This window comes from Anabrus simplex, chromosome 7 (assembly GCF_040414725.1).
Source record: "Anabrus simplex isolate iqAnaSimp1 chromosome 7, ASM4041472v1, whole genome shotgun sequence".
Classification (NCBI taxonomy): domain Eukaryota; kingdom Metazoa; phylum Arthropoda; class Insecta; order Orthoptera; family Tettigoniidae; genus Anabrus; species Anabrus simplex.
In genome coordinates this window covers 31485584-31496783 of record NC_090271.1, presented here as the reverse complement: position 1 = coordinate 31496783, position 11200 = coordinate 31485584, and the positions used below count along the sequence as shown (strand labels likewise).

The window sequence follows — 11200 nt, the reverse complement described above, 5'->3', positions numbered from 1 at the left end:
CTATTTATGATTAGCTTAAAGTTACAGAAGAAACCAAGTTTCAGCCCGTTGAGGGCAGACATAGCTATGTGTACGTGTTTGAAATTATACCACGTCTGTAGTATGTTGATTAAAGAGAACAACTATTTATGATTAGCTTAAAGTTACGATGTTCGGAAGAAACCAAGTTTCAGCCCGTTGAGGGCAGACATAGCTATGTGTGCGTGTTTGAAATCATACCACGTCTATAGTATGTTGATTAAAGAGAACAACTATTTATGATTAGCTTAAAGTTACGATGTTCGGAAGAAACCAACTTTCAACCTGTTGAGGGCAGACATAGCTATGTACGCACCACGTCTATAGTATGTTGATTAAAGAGAACAACTATTTATGATTAGCTTAAAGTTACGATGTTCGGAAGAAACCAAGTTTAAGCCTGTTGAGGACGGACATAGCTATGTGTGCGTGTTTGAAATTATACCACGTCTATAGTATGTAGATTAAAGAGAACAACTATTTATCAATAGAATAAAGTTACGATGTTCGGAAGAAACCAAGTTTAAGCCTGTTGAGGACGGACATAGCTATGTGCGCGTGTTTGAAATTATACCACGTCTATAGTATGTAGGTTGAAGAGAACAATTATTTATGAATAGCTTAAAGTTACGGAAGAAACCAAGTTTCAGCCTGTTGAGGGCAGACATAGCTATGTACGCACCCCGCGTGAGGATTAAAGAGAACAACTATTTATCAATAGACTAAAGTTACGATGTTTTAGAAGAAACCAAGTTTCAACGAATAGAGGTCAGACATACCTTAAAATCTTCGCGCTGCAAACTGTTACTCGGATGTATAAAATGCGTGCGTTCAAGCCTGAAACTCGAATGATAATATTCTGGTCGTACCTAAAAAAAGAAGAAAACATATATGAATGTAGTGTAGGGTACATCATCTAACCTAATTATCTTTACAACTCAAAGTTCGAAAACATACCTTAAAAATGCACGTGCTGCAGACTGTTACTCGGATGAATAAAATTGCATACTTTCGAACGGTACCTAAAAAAGAACAAACATATATGAATGTAGATGTCTAGCGTAGAAGGTGCTTTGCAAATTAAAAAAAAGGTAATTAACAGTTCTACCTTACCTTAAGATAAAGGCTGAAGAATAATACTCACTGCAGACGGGAGATGTGTGTGTGTGCGTAATAAACGCATACAGAGAACTGTGAGCACTTCGCGCAGACTGCTGCGGCTAAATATTCTGCTTGTTACTAAGCGGATATAATAATCGCTGAGCTGACAACTGCGGTACAGTCGGAACGAATGCAAACAAGAGCTCCCACCTGCAGGCTGACGTATTCAAACCTCCTGTTGATGCCGAGGTGTCAGAATTTAAGAGTTCGAGCCTTGGAAAGTTAGCGCGCGATCCTCGACTTCTCGAGGGTACATATGCGGTATTCCTTACCTGTAGGTATTGAGCTAAAGCTAGATCATGTAATGACGATCGCGCAGGCCCCCCTCGCCTAGCATTTACGGCTTCTAGTTCGAACCCGCTATCCCCCGAAGTAGTGAGAATGATTGGAGAGTGTTGAGGGTGATTCATTCGTCGGATGGAGGCGTTAAGCTATGTGCAGGCTTCTTCTAGTCAGGGTACGCGATTCAAATCCTGGCAACTTATACCGTCGGGAAGGGCATCCGGCTAGATCATGCAATGACGATCACGCAGGTCCCTCGCCTAACATTTACGGCTTCCAGTTCGAACCCGCTATCTTCCGAAGTAGCGAGAATGATTGAAGAGTGTTTGAGGGTGATTCATTTGTTGGATGGAGGTGTTAAGCTGACTTCTTCGGTAGGAGTAGGCTATGTCGGGATATCGATTTAAAATCCTAGTCAGGAAGGGCAACCGGTCGTATAAAACTATGGTGTGAGGCGGGGTGTGTGTAAAAGCTAGCAATAAGTAAGGGCTGTTGATGGGGACGTTAAACCGTGTGCAGACTCCTTCGAAAATGATTTTTGAGTACATGACTTGACGGTGATTCATTTGTCGGATGGAGGCAATAAGCCTTGTGCAGGCTTCATCTAGTTAGGAGTAGGCTATGTGTCGGTACTGGGATATCTAGTTATAAAACCCGCTACAACAAATTTATCGCGTATACTGCGATTTAAAATCCTAGTCAGGAAGGGCAGCCGGTCGTATAAAACTATGGTGTGAGGCGGGGTGTGCAAAAAAGCTAGCAATAAGTAAGGGCTGTTGATGGGGACGTTAAACCTTGTGCAGACTCCTTCGAAAATGATTTTTTGAGTACAAGACTTGACAGTGATTCATTTGTCGGATGGAGGCAATAAGCCTTGTGCAGGCTTCTTCTAGTCGGGAGTAGGCTATGTATCGGTACCGGGATATCTAGTTATAAAACCCGCTACAACAAATTTATCACGTATACTGCGATTTAAAATCCTAGTCAGGAAGGGCAGCCGGTCGTATGGTGTGAGGCGGGGTGTGCAAAAAAGCTAGCAATAAGTAAGGGCTGTTGATGGGGACGTTAAACCTTGTGCAGACTCCTTCGAAAATGATTTTTTTTGAGTACAAGAGTGTTGATGCTGATTCATTTGTCGGATGGAGGCAATAAGCCTTGTGCAGGCTTCTTCTAGTCGGGAGTAGGCTATGTATCGGTACCGGGATATCTAGTTATAAAACCCGCTACAACAAATTTATCACGTATACTGCGATTTAAAATCCTAGTCAGGAAGGGCAGCCGGTCGTATAAAACTATGGTGTGAGGCGGGGTGTGCAAAAAAGCCAGCATTAAGTAAGGGCTGTTGATAGGAGGCGTTAAACTATGTGCAAGCTCCTTCACCAGGAGAAGCCTACATGCCGGTACCGTGCAGGTTCTTTCGATAGGAGTAGGCACTGTGTGTGTTTTAACCTCTCCGTACAATCATGATAGTTTACGTCAGGAACTTACATAGGCTAAATGCTACACATTCCGTGGCAGAGCCAGGAATCGAACTCGGACCTCCGAGGGTAGCAGCTAACTACTGCACTACAGAGGTGGACTATTTCAGAATATTTTACAACCTTAATTAGTACTGTGTTTTAAGAGCTTGAATGGTACTCACATAAGAAGACGTTCGCGAGTTACAAGCCACTTATCAGTGTCTTCGTTCAAGGTCGAGCCGGAAGATACGTATACAATTTCAGCTAACACATGCATTCCACACAACTCGCTCAGAATGACTGTGCCGATACTTCGAGGACTGTAGGACAAATCTATAGCCTACAGTATGCATGCCTCTCACCCGGTAGTCTCGGGTTCGATTCTCTTGGGGATAAAAATGTGTTTAAATCACATGAATGTGTTGAGTTGTCCTTCCTGATGCAAAACTAGCAGTATCTAACCTCATAGTTTTACGACCGGTTGCCCTTCCTGACAACTCGGATTAAGAATCTGTCGAGAATCGGGAATTTACAGCTAGATCCACTTCTTAGATTTTAAATCACGAACTATTGTTTTACGGCCGGATGCCCTTCCTGACTAAGATTTTAAATCGCAAGAATTTGTTTTTAAGACTAGTCGCCCTCCCTGATGCAAAACTAGCAGTATCTAAGCTCTTGGTTGCCCTTCCTGACAACTCGGATTAAGAATCTGTCGAGAATCGGGGATTTACAGCTAGCTTAGATTTTAAATCACGAACTAACAAGAGCACGTGGAATTTACCGCCACCGGGGCAGCACTGTTCTCTCTGGATTAAAAGCTTTGTTCCCAAACAAGAGCACGTGGAATTTGCCGTCACCGGGGCAGCACGGTGATTAAAGATGGTGGATGACAGCTCTGTCAGAAAAGCACATGGGTTTGTAAAGCATTTAGAATTTGTCGCCACCACATAGAGTGTAGCACGGTGGTTAAAGATGGCGGATGACAGCTGTCAAAAAAGCACATGGCTTTGTTTCCACGTGGAATTTGCCGTCACCGTGCAGCACGGTGATTAAAGATGGCGGATGACAGCTGCACATGGCTTTGTTTCCACGTGGAATTTGCCGTCACCGGGCAGCACGGTGATTAAAGATGGCGGATGACAGCTGCACATGGCTTTGTTTCTACGTGGAATTTGCCGTCACAGGGCAGCACGGTGATTAAAGATGGCGGATGACAGCTGCACATGGCTTTGTTTCTACGTGGAATTTGCCGTCACAGGGCAGCACGGTGATTAAAGATGGCGGATGACAGCTGACAAAAAACCACATGGCTTTGTTTCTACGTGGAATTTGCCGTCACCACATAGAGGGCAGCACTGTTCTCTCTGGATTAAAGATGGCGGATGACAGCTGTCAAAAAAGCACGTGAGTATGTTTTCAAACAAGAGCACGTGGAATTTTTCAATTTGCCGCCACCACATAGAGGGCAGCACTGTTCTCTCTGGATTAAAGATGGCGGATGACAGCTGTCAAAAAAGCACATGGCTTTGTTTCTACGTGGAATTTACCGTCACCGGGCAGCACTGTTCTCAAAGATGGCGGATGACAGCTGTCAAAAAAGCACGTGAGTATGTTTTCAAACAAGAGCACGTGGAATTTGCCACCACCACATAGAGGGCAGCACTGTTCTCTCCGGATTAAAGATGGCGGATGACAGCTGTCAGAAAAGCACATAGGTTTGTAAAGCACATAGAATTTACCGCCACCACATAGAGTGCAGCACTGTTCTCTCTAGATTAAAGATGGCGGATGACAGCTAACGAAATTGCCCGCAGCACAGTGCTCTATTGATTAAAGATGGCGGATGACAGCTGTCAAAAAAAAGCACGCGGCTTTGTTTCCCAAAGAATTTTTCAAATTGCCGCCACCACATTTCAAAGGTATCTAGCTAAAGAGTACAGCACTGTGCTCTGTTGATTAAAGATGGTGGATGGTAGCTGTCAAAAAAAGCACGTGGGTTTGTTTCCAAACAAGAGCACGTGGAATTTGCCGTCACCACATAGAGGGCAGCACGGTGCTCTCTTGATTAAAGATGGCTGCTGTCACGTGGAATCTGCTACCACAGGTATCTAGCTAAAGAGGGCAGCACTGAGGTTTGCGATGCAATATGGCTGCTGTCAAAAAAGCATTTTTCAAATTATCCGCCACCACATTTCAAAGGTAAGTAGCTAAAGAGGGCAGCACTGTGCTCAAGGATGGCGGATGACAGCTGCACGTGGCTTTGTTTACCTCGCGCTAGTTAGGTTAAGTTGGTAGCACTAAGGTTTAGACCCGTCAAGATGGCAGCACTGTCGATGACAGGTGACGAATTTTGCAGCTACTGCGATATAGAGGGCAGCACAGTGCTTTGTGGTTTAAAGATGGCGGATGACAGCTGTCAAAACAGCACGTAGCTGTCAAAAAGCACGTGGCTTTGTTTACCTCGCGCTAGTGAGGTTAAGTTGGTACCACTAAGGTTTAGGTCCATCAAGATAGCAGTACTGAGGTTTGCGATGCGTTGTTGTCTGTCAAAAAGCACGTGGCTTTGTTTACAAATCTGTCAAAAAGCACGTGGCTGTCAAAAAGCACGTGGCTTTGTTTATCTCGAGCTAGTTAGGTTAAGTTGGCACTACTGAGGTTTAGGCCCGTCAAGATAGCAGTACTGAGGTTAGCGATACGTTGTTGTCGATGACAGCTGTCAAAAAGCACGTGGCTTTGTTTACAAATTCAAATTTCGCGCTAGTTAGGTTAAGTTGGCAGTACTGTCGCGCTAGTTAGGTTAAGTTGGCAGTACTGGAAGAGGCCACTGGCTGAGGTGGAGGCGGCCACTGGGAGCCGGAGGTGGCGGTGGCGCCAGAACTGTCCAATTATACTACTGACGAGGATAGGAACTGTGCCGGATGCCAAGCATGTCGCACTCCTCTGGGGCAATGACTGACAGATGAAATGAAATGATATTGGAGAGTGTTGCTGGAATGCAATATGACAGGGAAACCGGAGTATCCGGAGAAAAACCTGTCCCTTTGTCCAGCGCAAATCTCACATGGAATGACCGGGATTTGAACCACGGAACCCAGCGGTGAGGGGACTGCGCGCTGCCACCTGAGCCACGGAGGCACTTCGCCGTTTATCTTTGTGTTCAATTAAAATCACAGCTCTTTCATATGTCCTCAATTCTGGAATGCAGACGCTCTGCTGAAATAACTAGTAGACTAAGAATAGCGCGAAGCTGCATTATTATTATTATAACAATTATTATTATTATTATTATTATTATTATTATTATTATTATTAAGGAGGCTCGAATAAATGGACGCTGTTATCAGCTTGACAAGGCCTCAAGTTGGGGATCTACCCACTATTTACTTCCGTGTGCAGCGCGTGCATTTCTCGGGAACTTCTATCACAACAGCCCCCCGCTGTACAGGTACACTATATATTCCACTGTAACACGATCACAGCACATCACAGCGCTCACCATGGCCAGTCTAGTAACCATCGTCCTAACACTGCTCGTGCTGCAGGCTGCAGTGGAGGCCCAGATCCTGAGTATCGTACCTTGTATCGTGACGGCCATCCAGGAACTTCTGGTGCTCAATGTGACGGTGGAAACTTCACCATTGGACGGTAAGTCTGAGGGACAAAGGAGATTAATTTTTGAAGAGAGCTCCCTCTGCCGTTTAGGAGTAGAGTTTCGGTCTCCAAAACACAAAATAGTGGGTTCAGCATCGGATTGGGTATTTGGGTTTTTAAGGGCGGAACAGAAAGGTAATTCTGCACTCCATGTCGTCCTCTGTCGCAGTTTACCAATATACGCGTTAATTCCTGTTAGAAATGTAGCCTAAATTGCTGGCTTTAATAACCTGTTTACCTGACAAATTTTTTTAGAAATACCAATAAATCACTAAACAGGACGGTTTTTTAGCCATCTCGTGAAGTAAATCGAAATGTCGAAATTACCACTCAAACAACCTAGGTGGGCTCACTTAAGGATGCCTCAACGTGGTAGCTGAGGCCATACGATTATTATTATTATTATTATTATTATTATTATTATTATTATTATTATTATTATTATTATTATTATTATTATATTTTTATGTTCGTAGATCTAAAGAAAGCATATGACAAGTTACCGAGGGAAAGGTGTTCGCCATACTGGGGGACTATGGGATTAAGGGTAGATTATATTAAAACCAATCAAAGGCATTTATGTTGTCGATTGGGTTACAGTGAGATATTGATGGTAGAATGAGTTCTTGGTTCAAGGTACTTACAGTCTGTAAACTTTCAACTTTGTTGTTCTTAGTTTACATGGATTAGGAGAGGAAGGTACAAAGTGCAGGGAGGGATTCAGTTGGGTGGAAATGTAAGCAGGCTGGCCTATGCTGACGACTTGGTCTTAACGGCAGATTGTGCCGAAAGCCTGCAGTCTAATATCTTGGAACTTGAAAATAGGTGCAATGCGTATGGTATGAAAATTAGCCTTTCGAAGGTTAAATTGATGTCTGTGGGTAGGAAATACAAGAGCACTGACTGTCATATTGCTGATACAAAACTAATAATAATTTCGTGTGGACTCTGTTATGGAGGGTAAGAGAAGTAGAGGGAGACCAAGACGACGTTGGTTAGACTCGGTTTCTAACGATTTAAAGATAAGAAGTATAGAACAAAATGAGGCCACAACACTAGTTGCAAATCGAGGATTGTGGCGACGTTTAGTAAATTCTCAGAGGCTTGCAGACTGAACGCTCAAAGGCATAACAGTCTATAATGATAATGTATGTATGTATGTATGTATTTCTAGCCGAGTGCAGCCCTTGTAAGGCAGACCCTCCGATGAGGGTGGGCGGCATCTGCCATGTGTAGATAACTGCGTGTTATTGTGGTGGAGGGTAATGTTGTGTGTGGTGTGTGAGTTGCAGGGATGATGGAGACAGCACAAACACCCAGTCCTCGAGCCATTGGTATTAACCAATGGAGGTTAATATCTCCGACCCGGCCGGGAATCGAACCCGGGACCCACTGAACCGAAGGCCAGTACGCTGACCATTCAGCCAGCGAGTAGGACGATACAAAACTAGAACGGGTAGATCATTCCCAGGCTGCTAATATAGTAAGTGAGATTTAATCAAGCTGTAGTAAAGCTAATGCAGTGAGCTCGCAGTTGCGATCAACAGTATTCTGTAAGAAGGAAGTCAGCTCCCGGACGAAACTATCTTTACATCGGCCTGTTTTCAGACCAACTTTGGTTTACGGGAGCGAAAGCTGGGTGGACTCATGATATCTTATTCAAGAGCTAGAAGTAAGAGACATCAAAGTAGTGAGAAAAATTGGTGGTACAAACAGGTGGGAAAATGGCAGAAGGATACTCGGAATAAGGAGATAAAGCCTAAGTTAGGAATGAACTTGATGAAATAAGCTATACACATAAACCGGCTTCATTGGTGGAGTCATGTGAGGCGAATGGAAGAGGATAGGTTACCTAGGAGAATAATGGACTCTGTTGTGGAGGGTTAGAGAAGTAGAGGGAGACCGAGACATCGATGATCAGATTCAGTTTCTAACGATTTGAAGATAAGAGGTATAGAACTAAATGAGGCCACATCATTAGTTTCAAACAGAGGATTGTGGCGACGTTTAACAAATTCACACAGGCTTGCAGACTGAACGCTGAAAAGCATAATGGTCTATAATGAAAATGAAATGGCGTATGGCTTTTAGTGCCGGGATATCCCAGTACGGGTTCGCCTTGCCAGGTGCAGGTCTTTTGATATGACGCCCGTAGGCGACCTGCAGGTCGTGATGAGGATGAAATGATAATGAAGACAACACCTACCCCCAGCCCCCGTGCCAGGGAAATTATCCAATGACGGTTCAAGTTTCCAACACTGCCCGGAATCGAACCCGGGCCCCATGTGGCCAAAGGCCAGCACGCAAACGATTTAGCCATGGAGCCGGACACGATGTGTAATGATGATGTATGATGTATGGTCTGAGTTCGTTTGGGCCTCCTGAGAATCACAGTGCTTGTGCTTTGGCTGTGTTGTTGTTTGCGATTGTTGCCACTTCTGGTGTTCTTAATGGTAGGTTTGGCTGGTGCTTTCCTCCCGGTACCTTGACCTTCTCTGCTGGCCCACTGTTCCTTCATTTTCTTGCCGAATTCCTTTTTAAGTACCTCAGACCATTTCCTCGTCTCAGTGTGGTTTGCTTCTTTAAGGGATGTTAGGATGGGCCTGGTTTTTATAATTTCACGGTACTTGCTTCTGTTAATTATGATGGTATGATTAATATTAAGTTCTGTCAGATCCTTTTCTAGCTGCTGGATCCACAGGGATCTAGTGGCTTTACCCTTGGTGACTACTTATAAGACGGTCTGTGGGATTCCATTCTATACAAGTGTCCGTAGAAAGCCAGAATTTTTTCTTCTGATGGCATCTGTGAGGGTTTCTTGGTGTTGGTAGAGTTCACGATTTCGTTTGCACCATTGCCTTCCATCCGATAGGATCCTCGGTCCTACCGTCTTTCTCAGGAACATCCTTTCTTGTACTTCGAGGTCCCCTAGTGGAGTCTTCTCACTCCATTACTTTTGTTTTGTTATTTCCATCTTCTACTCCTTACCAAAGACTCTATTCAGCAATTTCTCCAGATCTTCTGCAGTACCATTTTACCGCCTCTTCTGTATAAATATTATCCGGCTCCGGGTCTAAATGGTTAGCGTGCTGGCCTTTTGTTCTCGGGTTCGATTCCCGTCAGGGTCAGCGACTTAAGCCACCATTGGTTAATTTCGCTTACACGGGGGCTGAGTTTATGTGTCTTTTTCATCACCATATCAGCCTGTTCACGACACGCAGGGCACCTATGGGTGTCAAATGAAAAGACCTGCACCTGGCGAGCCGAAGTCCTCAGACACCTCCCGGCACTAAAATTCATATGCCATTTCATTTCATTTCATTTGAGTTGAGGCTGCAGGTCATGATCCTCTCCACGCAATAAACATTAATATAGCGGGTATGCGTATTCGTTTCTTGGATATTTATTGTATTATCTCCTGTATTCAAATATTTGTGTTACTGGTCTATCTTTATCAAACAGACATGATTCTCCTTTATGTTTCAGTTGCTCTCTGCATTGGAGGTCGAGCAAGAAACTGATGTCGTACCACGTCTTTTATACCATATTTATAAATATTATAACAAATAAATAACATTAAAACAAGAATGTTTGTCTTGATTGTTTGTTCTGAACCTGCTGTAAGCGACTTTTCCAGTAACTCCGAAACGTAAAATTTTGTAGGAATGCCAGTCAGGATATTGACGAAAGAATCACCGAGTGCATTTTCTATAGTTTTCTATTCTTTCAAGTAACATACTGCCAAATAAATTCGTTGTTGAACCATATCGTCGCTGTTACAACAAAACCTCGTATCTCCCAATGTTCTACCTATCCTTTACTTTCCTTATATTGGTCACGCTTTTCAGCCGCATATTTAATCCATCACAACAACGATCTTTGTGTCTATGGTTATCTGTATAGGAAATTGAAGCTTACCTTACCGCGCTGTAGAAATGTATGATTGCATGACGTATTTACGCGCTCCTGCAGTAGGGCTATAATCTATTTAACGTTAAACATTACAAGGAAGGATTGGGTTTGGTCGAAATATATGACAGTAAGCATTTTGGCCTATACCGATGACTTATTGCAAGATTTTCTGAACAACTGCAGTAGTATATATGGAGAGTTCTGCTGCCTCCACCTCCACCGGCCCTCCACAGAGGCCTCCTCCACCACCTCCTCCTCACGCTCTCCGCAGGGGCCTCCTACACCACCTCCTCCATACGCTCTCGGCAGAGGCCTCCTCTTCACGCTGGCTAAGAGCGCGACCCTAACCTCACATCCGCCATCTTGGAGGGGCTTAACCTAACTTTTTATGCGTCAGACAGCTAGCCTAACCTCATGGAAGGGCCTAACCTCAGTTTTACAGCTGGAAGCCTTTCCTGACGCCTAAGAGCGCGACCCCAACCTCACATCCGCCATCTTGGAGGGGCTTTACCTAACTTTTTATGCGTATGAGAGCTAGCCTAACCTCATGGAAGGGCCTAACCTCAGTTTTACGGCCGGATATCCTTCCTGACGCCTAAGAGAGTGAGCTTAACCTTATATCTGCTATCTTGGAGGGGCTTAGACTAACTTTTGACGCACAAGACAGCAAGCCTAACCTCACGGAAGGGCCTAAACTCAGTTTTAAGGCTGGGTGC

At 44.2% G+C, this 11200-nt stretch overlaps 1 long non-coding RNA gene across 1 annotated transcript; it reads left to right on the top strand.

The window, feature by feature from the left end:
* Positions 1-6421: 6421 nt before the first annotated feature.
* On the top strand, positions 6422-10160 carry LOC136876875 (uncharacterized). Its single transcript, XR_010860676.2, has 2 exons — positions 6422-6566; positions 10059-10160. It is a non-coding gene; the product is annotated as an uncharacterized lncRNA (long non-coding RNA).
* The last annotated feature ends 1040 nt before the right edge of the window (positions 10161-11200 follow it).